The sequence below is a fragment of the Coptis chinensis genome, chromosome 8 (genome assembly GCF_015680905.1).
Source record: "Coptis chinensis isolate HL-2020 chromosome 8, ASM1568090v1, whole genome shotgun sequence".
NCBI classification, from domain to species: domain Eukaryota; kingdom Viridiplantae; phylum Streptophyta; class Magnoliopsida; order Ranunculales; family Ranunculaceae; genus Coptis; species Coptis chinensis.
In genome coordinates, this window is record NC_141463.1 from 86,904,227 (window position 1) to 86,922,391 (window position 18,165).

General features: G+C 36.4%; 1 pseudogene; it reads right to left on the reverse strand.

Moving 5' to 3' along the window:
* Positions 1-10,141: 10,141 nt before the first annotated feature.
* On the reverse strand, positions 10,142-11,098 carry LOC147483883 (serine/threonine-protein kinase AFC3 pseudogene; annotated as a pseudogene).
* Between the last annotated feature and the right edge of the window lie 7,067 nt (positions 11,099-18,165).

The following is an 18,165-nucleotide window of genomic DNA, read 5'->3' on the forward strand; positions in this document are numbered from 1 at the left end:
GATTGAATTGAATGGAATTTTCTAAAAGTGCACGCTGTATTGTTGAGATTCGGTTTCCATGATGATTGGGTGGATAAAATAATGTTATGTGTTTCTACGGTGTCTTTTTCAGTTTTACTTAATGGGTCTTCTTTCGGGTTCTTCAAGCCAACTCGTGGACTTCGACAAGGAGACCCACTGTCTCCCTATTTGTTTATCTTATGCTCAGAGGTCTTATCACTCTAGCTTCACCAAGCTCATGCAAGTCAGCAACTCACTGGCCTCAAATTGTCTCGGCAAGGTTGTTCCTTATCACATTTAATGTATGCTGATGATTTATTGTTGTTTGGGAAGTGTGATTTACAGTAAGCCCATACCTTGAATGCTGTGATTGATAAATATTGGGAATTTTCTGGTCAACAAGTAAACCGTTCTAAGTCACAATTTATTCACAACAAGCACCTCCCTCGACTGTTCAAGAATGCTTTATCCAGGATATTAAAAGTTCCAGCAATGACTCAGTTCCCCAATTATTTAGGGGTTCCATCTTTATTGGGGAGATCCAAAATAGATAAGTTTCAACCTCTTATTGAACGGTTTCAGTCTAGACTTGCTGGCTGGAAAGCAGAAACACTTTCAAAAGGAGGAAGGCTAATTTTATCACAGTCAGTACTATCTGCACTCCCGGCATATTTGATGGCTTGCACTCTCATTCCTGCAGGTGTGCTTGATCAGATGGATCGCACAAGACGAGCTTTTTTATGTGGGCATGATACAAGTCAACATAAATTCCATTATTTTAATTAGGAGCTCGTATGCACGCCCAAGTCTTACGGAGGTTTGGGACTATGCAATATCCAACTGCAGAATTATTCTTTGTTAGGTAAGAAAGCATGGCAGATAATTGAACCTAATTCTATTTGGGCCTCAAATGTTAAGGCTCGATATTTTCCGGCGTCGTCATTTATGCTAGCTAGATTACCATCGACTACATGCATCACCATGTTTAAAAAATATTTGGAAGATGAAACCTATACTCAGTCATGGTCTTATTTGGAAAGTTGGTGATGGCTTGTCCATAAATGCATGGAAAGACAGGTGGATACCTTCTTTAGATTCCAGTTTCACTCTACCTCCAAGACCACCAGAATGCATGTCTGAAAGAGTGGCAGACTTTATAAATCCCCAAACAAGACAGTGGAATTGGTCAGTTGTGTCAGCTGTTTGGCCTCCGGGTATTCTTCCAAAAATCCTCTCCATTCCCCTCAAGTTTCAATCCCATGCAGATAGACATATTTGGGCGCCACATAAGTCTGCCAGCTATATGGTTAAATCTGCATATGATCTACTATGGCAACTTAAGAACAGAGACAGAAATGAATTTCCGTTGACAAAGTTTATTTGGAAAATAAAACTCCCATTCAAAATTCGGTTCTTTCTCTGGCAGTGTTGCAAAGGACTTGTTCCTACTTCTGAGTTACTCGCATCCAAGGGTTTCGTTGTGGATAGCTCGTGTTCATTGTGTAATCATGGTGATGATTCTCAATACCATATATTCTTGCAATGCCCTTTTGCACGGGCTATTTGGCTTCAACAGCAACTACATGCCTTGGTAAATATTCAAGCTCTGTCTTTCTCCCAGTGTTTTCAAAATGTCATGAAGTCTCTTCTATCCTTAAGTAGACACCAAACAAATGATTATATCATCAGGTTTGGAGCATCTTTATGGTGGATATGGAAATGTCGAAATGAAAGTCGGTTTGATGGTTCTCAACCTGATACAAGACGTACTCTATGTTCGATTAATGCACTAGTATTGAATGTTTAAAATTGGACTACATATTCAACGAAACTCAAGAACTCTTCTTCCAGTATTTTGGAGTTTTCTAAGGAATGGATGGACAAAAATAAATACAAATGGGTCTTCGTTTGGTAATCCTGGTCCCAGTGGAGCTGGTTGTTTATTTCAACGAGATGATGGTTCTTTCATTTTGCAGGGTCTGTACCTATTCCTTATGCAACATCTTTGTTGACTGAAACTATTGCTATTTGAATAGCACTACGCTTAGCTTCACAACTTAGAATTCCTCTAATAGTTGTTGAAACGGATTCCAGTTTCCTATGCGATCTCTTTAATCATCAAAATAGCCAAGTTCCATGGGAAATTAAGGAAATTGTGGAAGATATATGGGAATTGATAAGTGGAATTATGTTGCGAATAGGACAATGCGGAAACAACGTTATCCACAACAAATAGATCAATCCTACACAAAGATCAATCCTTCTCACTAGACAAGACTTCAACACCCTCCAAGTAATATCCCAACACTTCTCAATATCAAATAACAAGCATATAAAGTAAAATAATTAATGTAAAGGAGAACAAACCACAAAACACGGATATATTGTGGTTCAGCAATTTGCCTACGTCCAGACTGCGAGTTCCAAGCTTTACTAAATGTCCGGAGTAACAGATTACAAGATCTCTCAATTAACTCACAAAGAATGAATACTCAACTCACAAAGAATTACTCCCTTATAATCTCTCTCTTTCTTGGTTTTGGTTAGGTTAGGTTTTTACAGAAAAAACCTATATTTATACTGTTTCTGAAAACTTCCGAAATTAGTCAAATTAAATGTTTGAAAAAATGGTGGAGCGCTGGCCTATTAGCCAAACAAAAGTCGGCCTGAGCGCACGCCAAAAACATTGGAAGTCGCCAAAGACATGGCGGCGTCTTGTTCCCTTGTTCAGATACATAGGGCGCTATTATACCAAAAGAGAGAAAAAACGTCTTTTTTCTCTACATTCTCCACCTCGGTGAGATTTTAACACATAAAACCGAGTCAAACACATCCAACAAGAACACATCCATCCGAAACTTACAGTCAACCGCCCCGAAGGGCTATGCCCATAAAGGGCTCTTTCAAGCATGTAGGATTTGGAGCAAGTCCAAACAGTATTAGAACTTAACTCCGATGATAACCTTTGTCAGCATATCAACAGGATTGTCATGGGTGTCCACTTTCTCAAGTGCTACATCACCATCCTCAACGACATCCCGTATAAAGTGATAACGGACATCAATATGCTTGGTCCGAGCATGATGAACCTGGTTCTTTGCCAAATGAATAGCACTCTAACTATCACAATACAAAGCAACACTGTTCTACTCAAGACCTCGAAGCCATAGTGCCTCTATCACTGCCTCTGCCACGCCATATACTCTGCCTCAGTAGTAGATAGAGCAACTGTAGCATGTAGCATATACCTCCAACTAACCGGTGCACCATGCATCATAAACACATAAACACATAACCAGTAGTCGATCATCGACTATCTAGATCGATCACCTATATAATATGAATCCACATACCCATTGATATAACAAGTGTCTCCACCATAAACTAATCCCACATCCAAATTAAAGTACCCTTCAAGTACCTCAATACCCATTTCACTGCTTCCCAAGATTTGTCATATACCTGCTTACAACACTAACTGTCTATGAAATGTCTGGACGTGTGCACACCATAGCATACATCAAACTGCCCACGTCACTTGCATAAGGAACATGAGCCATATATTTTTGTTCCTCTACCGAACTAAGAGAGAACTTAGCTGAAAGCCTAAAATGCCCAGCTAAAGGTGTAGAAACCGACTTTGCATTCTCCATACCAAAATGAGAAATTACTTTCTGAAGGTATTTCTTCTGAGATACAACTATCCGTCGCTCCTTCCTATCTCTGTCAATCTCCATGCCCAATATCTTCTTGGCTCCACCTAAGTCTTTCATCTCAAACTCAAAGCTAAGTTGAGATTTCAACTTGTCTATCTCCACCATGCTTTTGGAAGCAATAAGCATGTCATCCACATAAAGCAGGAGATAGATGAAGTCATTACCACGAAGCCTACGAAATTAAACACAACAGTCATACTTACTTCGGGTGTACTCATGTTGCATCATGAATGTGTTAAAGCGTTTGTACCATTGCCTTGGTGATTGCTTTAAACCATATAGTGATCTATTCAACTTGCACACATGATCTTCTTTCTCAGCAACAACAAACCCTTCAGGTTGTCTCATATAGATCTCTTCCTCTAAGTCCCCATGCAAGAAAGTAGTTTTCATATCAAGTTGCTCTAACTCCAAGTCGAAGTGAGCAACTAAACTCAATAACATACGAATGGAAGTATATTTGACCACCGGGGAAAATACCTCATTGTAGTCGACTCCTTCCTTTTGTGAGAAACCCTTTGTTACCACTCGCTTTTGCCTTGTACCCGATCGCCGTCGAGTCGAAAGGACCTCTTTCTTTCTGAACACCCATTTGCTGCCGATAGTCCTTTTGCCCTTTGGCAATAAAACTAGGTCCCATGTGTGATTTTTATCAAGAGACTCCATCTCTTCTTGCATAGTAACCAACCAATCTCTGTAATAAGCATCTCTAACAGCTTCCTTGAAACTATCTGGCTCATCATCTTCGATATTCAGTGCATATATCACTAAATCCACATGACCATAGTGTTTCATCGGCTTCTCATGCCCATACTTGTGCACTTCTTTAACTTATCTCTTTGGCATAGGGTCAGCCACTACAAGTTGCGGATGCTCTTGCTCTTGCTCTTCTTCCTGTTGCTGTATGGTTCTATGATTTGGTACCTCATCATGAACTAACCAGTCATCTACTGCATTAGACAACTCAAGCTCAGTAGCTTGAACTTCTATAGACTCACCATTCTGCCCAACTCTTTCCAGCTTACTGAAAGATACCATAAAAGTCTCATCAAAGGTAACATCTCTGCTGACTAGGAACTTGTGGTCTTATAGACACCACAATCTATATCCTTTTACTCCATTTGCAAAGCCTAAGAATATGACTTTCTTAGCTCTAGGATCTAGCTTACTTTTCCTCACATGGTAGTAAGCAGTCGATCCAAACACTCGCAAAATACTATAATCAGCTTGGTTACATTACCACACCTCATAAGGTGTCTTGCAATCTATAGCTGGAAATGGTGACCTATTATACAGGTAACACGCCATGGACACTGCATCTGCCCAATACTCTTTGCCTAGACTAGCATTAGATAACAAACATCTCGCTCTTTCAAGCAAGGTTCTATTCATCCTCTCTACTATTCCATTCTGCTGAGGCATTCCCTTGACTGTCCAATGTCTGGCAATTCTCTGTTGCGCACAAAACTCTTGGAAAGGCACATAGGTATACTCTGTACCATTGTCAGACCTTAGTGTCTTGACTTTCCTATCTGTGTGATTCTCAACCCTTGCCTTCCACTTCTTAAATGTCTCAAACACTTTATCTTTCGTTTTCATCATATACACCCACACATAGCAAGTATGATCATCAATGAATTAGACATAATAATGGTTACCTCCCTTTGAAGCCACTCTGGAGGGTCCCCAAACATCCGTATGCACATAGTCAAGTATGTCTGTTGTCGTGTGCTTGCTTGACTTGAACTTGAACTTGACTGACTGCCATAGATTCCATAGATGCAATGCCCATACCCCATGCCTTCTTCAAGTCCTTCAAAAACCCTCGCTTGCACAACTCAGACAAACCCTTTTCACTTATATGCCCTAGTCGCATATGCCACATCATAGTACATTCAGAATCATCACTACATGCATGTAACCACTGCTACATCGTCTATCACCGTACTACCCATCAAAGTATACAAGGTTCCATGTCTTTGACCCTTCATAACAACTAAAGAACCACTAACAATCTTTAAGACTCCACCTTCTCCACAAACTTGTGGCCTTTGGAATCCAATGTACCAAGAGAAATAAAGTTTTTCTTTAGCTCAGGAACATGCTTCACATCGGTTAAAGTCCTCACTACACCATCATGCATCTTGACCCGTATAGTTCCAATTCCTACGGTCTTACAAGCAACGTCATTACCCATCAAAACGGAACCACCATCAATACTCTCATAAGAAGTAAACCACTTTCTATTCGGGCACATATGGTAGGAACATCCGGAATCAAGAGTCCACCTTTCTGCCATATAGTCTTGTGTGGACACACAGAGACTCACATCGTCCCCTTCAGAGCCTGAAGCAAAACTTGCCTCAACTTTAGGCTTACCTTTTTTCTTAGCATTGTACTTGTTATCTTTCTTCGGTGAGGAAAATTACTATGTAATGTCATTTTTCATCGCAATTGTGGAATTTCACATGTGTCAAATGCTTCTTTGACTTGGACCTAGAATTCTCATTGCTTGTAGAAGCCTTTTCATGCATGCGACCTTCCTCTTGCCACTAGCCCCTGTCCTGCATCAATGATATTCTCTACACGTGTCTTCTTCATCGACTCACAAGAAAGAAGTGCACTCGGAACTTTGTCAAGATCAACATCTTCTCTTTTCATAAATGTAGTCATTAGATGCTCATAGGTTTCTGGCAAAGAGAATATTAAATATGTCGCTTGATCCTCATCATCCATCTTTATGCCAACATTCAAATAATCCGCTAGGCGTCGACGGAACTCACTAACGTGCTCTTGCATTGTTGAACCATCCACCATCATGTACCGATAAAGACGCTTCTTAAGGTACATCTTGTTCGTCATGCTCTTGGTCATATACATAAATTCTAGCTTTAGCCAAATACCGGCAGTGGTATTTTCTCCCATCACACTATGCATGACCTCATTAGCAAAACAAAACCAGATTGATGAACAAACCTGTAGATCGAACTCTTCCCAATCATCATTACTTATACTCGCAGCCTTTTAGTTAATCCCCTTTAAAGCCTTGTGCAAACCTTGTTGGATAAAGATGTCCCTTACATGGACTCTCCAAATCCCAAAGTTATTATTCTCATTAAACTTTTCTACTTCAAACTTAGTATTTGACATCTTGGGATCCATTTTTCAAGTCACACACAATAACCTAAAAAAACAATTTCACTTCGGAATTTTATCGAACACCTTGTCTACACAAATTTTGAGCACTATGGTTCTTTACCAAAACTCAAAATCCTAGGTCGTATACCTCACTTTAATACCAATTGTTGTGAATAGGACAATATGGAAACAACACTATCCACAACAAATAGGTCAATCCTATACAAAGATCGATCATTCTCAGTAGACAAGACTTCAACACCCTCTAAGTAATATATCAACACTTCTCAATATCAAATAACAAGTATATAAAGTAAAACAATTAATGTAAAGGAGAACAAACTACAAAACACGGATATATCGTGGTTCGACAATTTGCCTACATCCACACTGCGAGTTCCAAACTTTACTTGATGTCTAGAGTAACATATTACAATATCTCTCAATTCACAAGGAATGAACACTCAACTCACAAAGAATTGCTCCTTTATAATCTCTCTCTTTCTTGGTTTTGGTTAGATTAGGTTTTTACAGAAAAAACCTATATTTATACTGTTTTTGAAAACTTCTGAAACTAGTCAAATTTGTGCTGAAAAATGGTGGAGCCGGACGCGCCCTTGGCCAAGCAAAAGTCGAGCGGGGGCGCGCCAAAAACATTGGAAGTCGCCAAAGGCATGGCGGCGTCTTGGCATCCTTTGTTCATATACATACATAGACGCGCGGCATTTTAATACCAAAGAGAAAAAAAAACGTCTTTTTTCTCTACAAATTCCACAAACTTTGATTCAACATTGTTATCGTGAGTGTAACTCTGGTGCAAATTGTCTTGCAAGAATGGGATCGGCACGAGCTCAACAACAAACAGATTGGTCATCCTCTCATCAACTTCATAATGAAGACTATCAATTTCTCCCTGTTTATAGTGAACTTTGGTTCTCCACACCTCCATCTTTTCTATGTAATATACTTAGTATGGACGCTACTAGCAGTGTGTGTAGATACCGTTTGGTGCAATTAACTAATTAATAAATTAGTTTGGTTAACAAAAAAAAAAAAAAAACTATTTGACAAGATAGAGTCTTCTTCAAGCTATATAATCATTTCTCTGCTGGGGCATTCATATGTTCTTAAAGCGTTATGAGGAGCCGGGGGGCCCGTGGATACATGCGCTCACCCTCAATTTCTTCCAAAAATGACTACTATATATATGAAAATGATTTTGTTACTAAACCCTCACTGTAACTAACCAAAAATAAAAACCCCCTTCCCCTAACTAACATAAGAAAGCTCTCCATTTCTAATTTTATGTATTTTGAGAAACAACACTTTTGGCAAGTGTTTTTTCTTGTTTGGAAAAACAAAAAAGATGAAAGAGAAAAAAAGAGTAATAACATTCTCAAATCTCAGTCCCAATAATTCATATGTATGTTTATTGGTATGTTTTCTAAACCTTAATTCCCCAATCTCTTATTTTTTTAGTTTTTTTATAATAAATTTTATTAGTTATAATTCAATTTTGTACGTAATGAATTCAATCCATCGATTACTTGAGTCCATTACAATTTTAATTTGTTGCATAAAATTGTAGTAAATTTACTTTTGAATCTACTTAAAGCATTGATTGGAATTTCGGGATTAAATGAAAACGAAAACAATTAAAATAAATGCTAAAATGACCACAAAAAAAATGTACTGGTGTCTAAACATGTACAGTTTAAAACAATGGTGGGATCATAAACCATGTTGGCGCAACAAGCTAGTTTGAAAATCCAAATTTTGCTTACCCACTATATATTTTTGAGAAAGCGTAAACATGAGAATTATATTCCCAATCCAGAATTTGTAAACACTTTGTAAGTCTGTAACACCATTTTTTGTTATTAATATTAATTACCCTTTAGCCAAAAAAAAATGTCTAAACATTGTATAATATTTTTTATTGCGCCTATGTGTTTATTTTTTTTCCTAATGCCTTTTGGACAATTTTTCTTACAGTTCTAAAGAATTCATTGTTTTTTTCATTTGTGGAATTTTAAAGTGGTTTCCATAAGCATATATATTTGTAAGAAACATATATTTGTAGGCACTTTCTTCTTAAGTTCCTAATTTTCTAAAGCTAAATATCCGTGTAATTTTTTTTCTCTCCTAAATCGATCTATTAAGCAATCTAGTCTTTTGTAATTCCAAAATTTACATATCTTTTGTGATGGGATTCGAATTGTGTTTTTTTCTTTTTAACTTTTAAAAAATATGCAAGGGAAAACAAAAATTCGACAAATTGAGTGTTATCTTATTTTAGTTTTTATATAGTGACTAGTTGTGGCTCACCCTCACCCAATTTCCTGGCTCCGCCACTGTCTGAAAGCCTTTCGGTTTCTATAATTTATTTGCAGAACTTTACGAACTAGTGTGCAACTTGTAATTGCTAGACTTTACGAACGACTTTAGAGGTATAAAGACTATAACTTGAAACAGTTCTGTTCTAGTTCAAAACTATCCACTGTGCAAGCTTAAATTTACATGGAAAAGTTTACAAGTAAAACACGCAAAGCGTAATTATAAGTTTGTGGCATAGGTACCAAACCAGTGAACCACTTAGCAATTAGCAGCAACTTAGCATCATATAAAGCTGCCTCATTAAGTATCGCCTAAAATTCCATTGTTCATTTTTATTTCAGCTATGAGAATTGGATCACAGTTACTTTTTCTGAAAATATATGTATGTATTGAAAGCCAAAAAAGAGATAAATGCTAAACGTAAGATAGTCCCTAATCTACATTCATAAGATAACTTAACACCCAACACAAGTCTTCAGCAGTAAATAATATGTGACCTTTGAACACAATGAACAATGTAAAATATCCAAAACCTGACACGTACTCCTCCGATCTTGTTAGAAGAAATTTAATTACTGTAATGTCATCTTACAACTATACCACAAGAGTATGTGTTGAAAATCCAACTTAAACAACCATTCTCGTATTGTTTCAGGAAGTTTGTTGAGATTTGCGGCCATTTAAGTACCATCCACATTGTACATTGCTGTAGGGGGAAATCTTCTGGAATGAGTACGTAACACCATTCTAGTACTAAAGATTTCAAACAACTGCCTACACCTACCAAAAAAAAAAAAAAAAAGACCAACAAAACAAAAATCAGAAAATCAAAAACCGACTCCAAATAGTTGAGAATGGCTTGCCATCATATAACGTTTCATCCTATACCAAGGTTGTGTGCACTCCAGATCAATATGAAGGATAAATCCTTTTAGAGAATTAAGTTTGGTTTAGTGAAAGAAAGGATGCTCAAGCGCTTGGCGAGCTGTAATACGTTCTGATTGATCAATGTTCAACAATTTGTACAATAAGTTTACAAAGGTTCTATGGTGTCGCACATGTTCGTCAACCAGAACTTCTAGATAATCAAGTTTTTTTACAGTTCTAATACTCTCTCTTGAAACTGCTCTTTCAGGCCAGTTCAACCTCTCCCTCTTGAAATACTTCTTAGCACCACCTTGACTACCTCTTTCTGCCATGTGCGTCGGTAGAGGTCCCAACACCCTTTCCATCATAGCTAGATGTTCCAAGTTATCATGTGTATTGAACAATGATTTTCCAGTGCACAACTCGAAAAGTATGCAACCAACACTCCATATATCACAAGGATAACTCCATCCTAATCCTAAAATCACCTCGGGCGCACGATATTCTCTTGTCGAAACAATAGAACTATGGTGTTCATCCTCAAATATAGAACTACCAAAATCAATTAGCTTTATCTTACTCTCCTTTGGTTCCCACCTTCCATTGTAACGGGAAGAAATCCTTACATACTCAGAAGACACAAGCAGGATATTCTCTGGCTTCAAATCAGTATGAACAAGTTTCAAATCATGCACGTATGCTACAGACTCCAAAAGTTGACGCCCAAACTCCTTAACAAGATCTATATGATATGGACAACGATTGTTTTTACGTTGAAAATCATATAAACTTGGCCCAAGCTTCTCAAAAACAATACATACGTGGTTGTTATATTCAAACCAAGATCGAATCTGGACACAATGCATATCACTGTCTTCATGCTTACCAAGAAACTCAAGTATATTAATTTCCATCATAGCTGCATCCCGGTATTTAGGAATACTACGAACAACCTTAACTGCTACATAATCTTGCCTTTCACGATCCCAACACTCTAAAACTTGCCCAAATGTACCTTCACCCATCTTGTCCAGGATTTTATATCTTCTAGTCAGATTTTCTCCAAGATTAAAATCATAATGACCTTTACCATCTTCACCCGAACGTGTTCTTTTTCTAGATTGACTATCCATATCTTGTATGCAAAAACTTACTTGTAAAAAAAAATATGAAATCGAACAATAGATTCTGTACGTCTACTGTAATGCGACAAGTGATTTAGGTTGGGCCTTTTTCCACTTATATAGCGAAAGTTTTTGAAAATAATAGTTGGAGTTCGAAATGGAAACCAAACCCAATTAGGAAAGAATTACGGATCCGGTTTTGACACTTTTGAAGTTTTGAGTCCAATCCCAATTGGGAAAGACATTTCCTTTATCCTATTATGTTGGGGACCCAAAAAAAACAATTATTACAAATGTGTTATTGGTCCCAAAAAATCCAAAAAAAAAACAATTATTACACGTGTGTTATTGGTCCTAAAAAATTGAATTCTAAAACCCCAATCTCAAACCACCAAATGGAGTGGTTTATTGTATGGCCATAAACCCAACTATATGGCTTAACGACATTTTGGGACTAAGTCCCCAAACGACTTAGTCGTTTGTAAAACGATGTCTTGCCTCGAGTGCCAAAAACATAACTTTATATTTTTTTTTAAATTCAAATCTCAAACGGTGTGACCATATCGTTGGGGACTTGAAAAAACAAAACCAGTTTTGGGATTTTCCCAATTTTTATGACCCGATAACACCTTGTAATAATTTTTTTTTACTTTTTGAGACCAATGGGGTCTCTCAAACCATATACCGCGGGGACTTAATTTTTATCCAAAACGGTGTAATAATTATATCGTTGGGTTTTTTTAGCCGCAATGAACAACCTAGCCCCAACGTTTAAGTTTGGGATTTTCCAATTCAATTTTTTATGACCAATAACACACTTGTAATAATTATTTTTTTTTTTAAGACCAATAGCACACTTGTAATAACTGTTTTTTAAGGGTCTGCACAACACAATATGGGTCTCTCAATAACAAATACCTTTTTTTTTTTTGCTCCCAACTGTCTTCCAGTAAAAAAAGGAAATAATGAAAGAGTGTACTCTCGAGCCTGTTCCATCTTCTTTTCCAAACGTCTTGGGCAGGGACGTAGGGTAGCCACTAGCCAATGATAAGTGTCCCAAAGTACCATTTCTTTTTAAGGTCTATTTGTTGAAGAAATTCTACTGTCTATGAGCATAAGGCCCAAAATTTCGATATCGGTTCATATATCGGTGTACTCAGAAACCGATATATATCGAATATATCTATTTTTTTAGTGACCAGTCTAAACTATTTAAAATACTAGCCATGCAGCCCGACCTGTGGCCGAGCCTGTTATTCTTAAACCCATCATGTCTGGGCCTATATTTAAGAGAAGCACTTTGAAGTTTAACATATCCATATCCAATAACTAATCCATATCCATATCTATTAACTAATACATATCCATATCCAATAACTAATACATATCAATTAACTAATCCATTGTTTTTTGGAATTTTTTTTTTTTTTATCCCATGCGTACATTTGAAATAATGAAATAATGCGTAGCTTTGTTTTTTGTTTTAGCATAACACATGAAAGGACAATTTTAATTTATATTAAATTAGAGAGCAGGCCAAATTCAGGGTTAGTTTGGTAAGAAGGCAAGTAATTATTTTTCAAATAGGGACTATTTTAAAAACTTTGCTGATGTGGTTCACTATGAGCATTTTGGGAGAAACGGATATTAATATAGGTAGGACCCGACCTGTGGCCGGGCCTGTTATTCTTAAACCCATCATGTCTGGGCCTATATTTAAGAGAAGCACTTGGAAGTTTAATATATCCATATCCAATAAGTAATCCATATCCATATCTATTAACTAATACATATCCATATCCAATAACTAATACATTGTTAGAAATTAAACCGATTTGGAGAAAACACCACACTAACTTAACATTAACTTAACATGTAGATTGAATAAAAGAGAGAGAGAGATAATTCTTATTCCTTCAGGTAAAAACTAAATGGGAGGAGGTTACCTTTATATACAACTAGGTAACCTCCTTACTAAGATAAGGGATTAACATGATAAACAGTAAGATAGAGGATGATCAGGATAAACATCAAGATAGAAGGTTATCAGGATAAATACCAAGATTAGGATAACACATATCAATGGTGGGCATCCACATAAGCCCATGGATTTCATAACACTCCCCCTTGGATGTCCACCATTCTTGTGGAAATTATGGTGGATGCATCTTTTGTAGCATTCTTCTGGATGCTCTATAATTATCCAATGACAGTTGCCTCATTAAAACCTTGCTAAGGAAAACCCAGTGGGAAAAACCAAAGTGAAGGGAAAAAGAGTACAACATTACTCATAATCATTGTGACTTGCTTTATACTGCCTCATTAAAACCTTTACTAGGAAAACCCAGTGGGATAAAACCTAGATAAGGGAAAAGAGTACAGTGCATATGTCCTGGGACACATTCTTCCAGGATGCTCCCCACTTTCTACTACTCCCACGATAAAGACAAGTCTTTATATGGTGTGGTGGTGAACTTCTCATGCCGATCCCATATACAAGCTTGTATGCTTGGTAGTGATTTAGTGAAAAGATCGACAAGGTTGTCAATTTTGGAACGAACTTGCTTTCGACCTTAATCTGCTTCTCCTTTTGAGTGTAAAAAAATTTTGGCGCAATGTGTTTTGTCTGTTTCCTTTTATAAATCCTTCTTGAATCAAACGCTGCATTATCCTCATAAATAATATTGGGAACACTTGTTATAGAAGGTAATTAACAAGAACTACTTAATATGCCCAATTAATAACCTTAGCCATACACATTCACGACTAGCTTCATGAAGAGCTAAAATTTGAGTGGTCGAGGAGGAAGTTGCCACTAAAGTTTGTTTAGTGGAATGCCAACAAATAACAACATTACCACTAAGAAATACATACACGTTTGGGAGTGACCCTTTCGATAGATAACCAAAGACTGCATAGCCAACTAGATCATAGTCATTAGTGGAACCATAAGAATAAAATAGTTTCATACCAGTTATTCCATAAAAATATCTCAATATGTGTTTGACATCATTCCAGTGTCTTTTAGTAGGCGCTGAGCTGTACCTGGCTAACAAATATACAGAAAAAGAAATGTCCGGTCTAGTGCATTGTGCTAGATACATTAATGCACCAATTGCACTCAAGTATGGTACTTCAGTACCCAAAACTTCTTCATTTTCTTCTTTGGGGCAATATGGGTCTTTCTCTATATTCAATGACCGGACGACCATTGGGGTACTTAATGGATGTGCCTTGTTCATATGAAAATATTTCGAAACATTCTCGGTGTAATTAGTCTAGTGGACTAATACACCACTAGAACTTCTCTCAATCTGCAAGCCGAGACAAAGTCTTGTTTCCCCAAGGTCTTTCATCTCAAATTCCTACTTTAGGTATTGAGCAGTTATCTCGAGCTCTTCCGGAGTTCCAATCAAATTTATGTCATTCACATAAGTGGCTAGTATTGCAAATCCATTTAAGGATTTCTTTATGAAGACACATGGGCAAATTTCATTGTTTGCATACCCTTCCTTAGACAAATATTCACTAAGACGATTGTACCACAATCTTCCGGATTGTTTCAAACCATACAATAAATGTCTTAGTTTAATTGAGTGCGTACTCCTTGATTTTGCTTTCACAAAACCAAATCCTTCGGGGATTTTCATGTAAATATATTTGTCTATGTCCCCATACAAGTAGTCACCACTACATTCATGAGTATGATTCTTCATAATCAATCCTGTGTTTCTCAAAAACCTTGTGCCACAAGACGTGTCTTATATTGAAAATTTCATTTTTCTCGTTTAGTTTCGAACAAACACCCATTTGTAACCTTTAACACCTTTTGGGGTTTGTACTATAGGTCCAAATACACCACGTTTATTGAAAGAGTTTAATTATGCTTGAATAGCAAATTCAGTTGGCCAATCTTTCCTTTGTCGACAAAACAAAACCGTGGCTCATTTATTTTTCATCATTGTCCTATGATGTTCCAATAGCTATACCATAGCTAAATATGTCATCTATGACAAGTGCTTTCCTATCCCACAATTCACCTGAACATGCATGGAATATTGAGATCGATCTCTTTATTTTCAGGTAAAACCATATATAGGCATTTCAAATTTTGGATATTTGCACATTTTCATTATTTGTTTATGGAGCTCCGGCCATTACGGCTATTGTTTGGACAAGATGGTTCCTCGGTTCTCCTCTCACAGGAGCACTCTCTTTGGATCCTATAGGTCTACCACGCTTTTAGCGTCTGATGGATTCATTTGCCATGCCATGTTTGGACCCGTCCCAAATGGAACATCAATTATGGTTCACATTCATGGTTACTTTTACCATATCATTAAATGCTTAGGCATTTTCTTTGCAACCGCTTGCAAGTGTATCATTCTCCTTATCTCTTAATGAGAGCAGGGGCGTGATCCAAGTTGCTTCACGTCGCCCTTAGAGCAACCATTGCTCTTCTCCCCTAACGACGGGAATACTATCTCATTAAATTGACAATTATGTAATCTGGTATCTAAGTGAGCTTAAAGGCTTCCAACGTTAGATATGATACACAATGTCTTTCTCATTTATGGGTATAGTCGACCAAACATATATCCATAATACTTTTCTCCATTTATATATCCATACATTTCAACATAAAAGCAAAATAAATTTGTAAAGATTGATACTAGTGCATTGTGATAGAATAAATTCAAAATAAGGAAATTCAAAATATTAACGACAATCCTAGCCTAGACTGTCCATGAATAAAACAATATTAACGGTAAACGTTCCATGAATTGGTAATAAAAATATAATTAACTAAATAAATCATTCCAAAGATGAAAGTTTGCTCATCAAACTTTCCCATTCTTGATTGGTAGTATGACCATCTTCCTCGTGATCATACCTATCCTTCAGGGATTTCCAAAGACCTACTGGGTCTTCCTCTATTAGGTACTCATTCTTTAAGTCGTCATGAATATGATGATGTAGGAATATGAGAATTGTGGCCTTTAACATATATGATTTTAGAACTTCAAGTTCTTGAAAACAAAATAGCTATAAAAATGAATTGGGCCTACATAAATGACCACTGTAATGGGCCAAAACTGGACCAATCCTTATGGGTTGGACCTGACCAAGTCGATATAGTCAACCAGACGATTTTAGAACTTCAGGTTCCTAAAAATTGAATCTTTGGAACTTCAGGTTCTTAAAAATATATATATATAGATTTTGAAACTGCAGGTTCCTAAAAATTCGACTTTAGAACTTCTGGTTCCTAAAAATTAAATCTTGGAACGTCAGGTTCCTAAAAATAATAGATCTTAGAACTTCAAGTTCCTAAAAAAAAATAGATTTTAAAACTTCGGGTTCCTAACAATTTAATTCTTAGAACTTCAGGTTCTTAAAAAAAATAGATCTTGAAACTTCGGGTTCCTAATATATCGTAAAACTTTAGGGTCTGCATCATTGTTCAGAAGTGTCTTTCTATTCCGAATTTTGAAACTAATGTTATAAGATGGGTTTTATTAACTTAAGACCCAGAATCAATAAAACATATGGGCTTTGACCTTTAAAAGTTATTAGGCCCTTTATCTAGCAAAATATAACATGTTGTCATCGTCTTCTTCACTGGTTATTAGGCCCTTTATCGAGCATTATTGTTGTTGTTGTTTTTTTTTTTTTTTTTAATAATCTGAAGATGGTTATTAGGAATAGTTTTCTACATTGAAACATATGCCGGAGATCAGAAGAGTAAAATCTCTTTTGCTCTTTTTCATTGATAAAGCTACAAAAGTCAAATATATTATACAACAACCATGACAAACTTTAACACTGTATCAAGAAAACCAGCTCACTATCCTAACCTGAGTTTCTAGTCTTCTACTATTTAATCAATAATTTATTCCATTCTTATACTAGATGACAAGGAAAGTAGAAATTAAGTCATCGACACGATGCTAAAATTGATTGAATAGCGAGTTGCAGTGGCACCTAACAATCCATAACTATTTTCTACTCGCACACACAAGCACTATATCACCTGACACACTCAATATCAACTAAAGTTAACACATACTATACTTCGTAAAGGATAAGAAGAATCTATCTGGCCTTCTCGATTATTTGCAATCAATGATTATTTGCAATCAATAATACAACATATGCCCAAATTATTTATCAGTATTCAATAAGAGTGGACTCCTGCATTTCAGGAACCAATTCGAGAAGGTATAGTTGATTAACAGTAAAGTAAGTATGTTCCCAACAAAGAAATAAAAGAAGGTCGCGAATAGATTAATAGTCGTGAATGGTAAAAATTTAAAAGATAAACGCCAACATAACATACCCGTGACTTAAAACTTTAAATTCGATAGTAACGAATTTAATACCAAAATACGAATTTAAATTCAATAGTATCGATTACAATTTATAACAACAAGTTAAACACATACCTTTAATCGTAAGTAAAACACATACCTTTAATCCAAAGCTAGAGACTATCGTGCTGATAACGTGTTAGAAATTAAACCGATTTGGAGAAAACACCACACTAACTTAACATTAACTTAACATGTAGATTGAATAAAAGAGAGAGAGATAATTCTTATTCCTTCAGGTAAAAACTAAATGGGAGGAGGTTACCTTTATATACAACTAGGTAACCTCCTTACTAAGATAAGGGATTAACATGATAAACAGTAAGATAGAGGATGATCAGGATAAACATCAAGATAGAAGGTTATCAGGATAAATACCAAGATTAGGATAACACATATCAATGGTGGGCATCCACATAAGCCCATGGATTTCATAACATACATATCAATTAACTAATCCATTGTTTTTTGGAATTTGTTTTTTTTTATCCCATGCGTACATTTGAAATAATGAAATAATGCGTAGCTTTGTTTTTTGTTTTAGCATAACACATGAAAGGACAATTTTAATTTATATTAAATTAGAGAGCAGGCCAAATTCAGGGTTAGTTT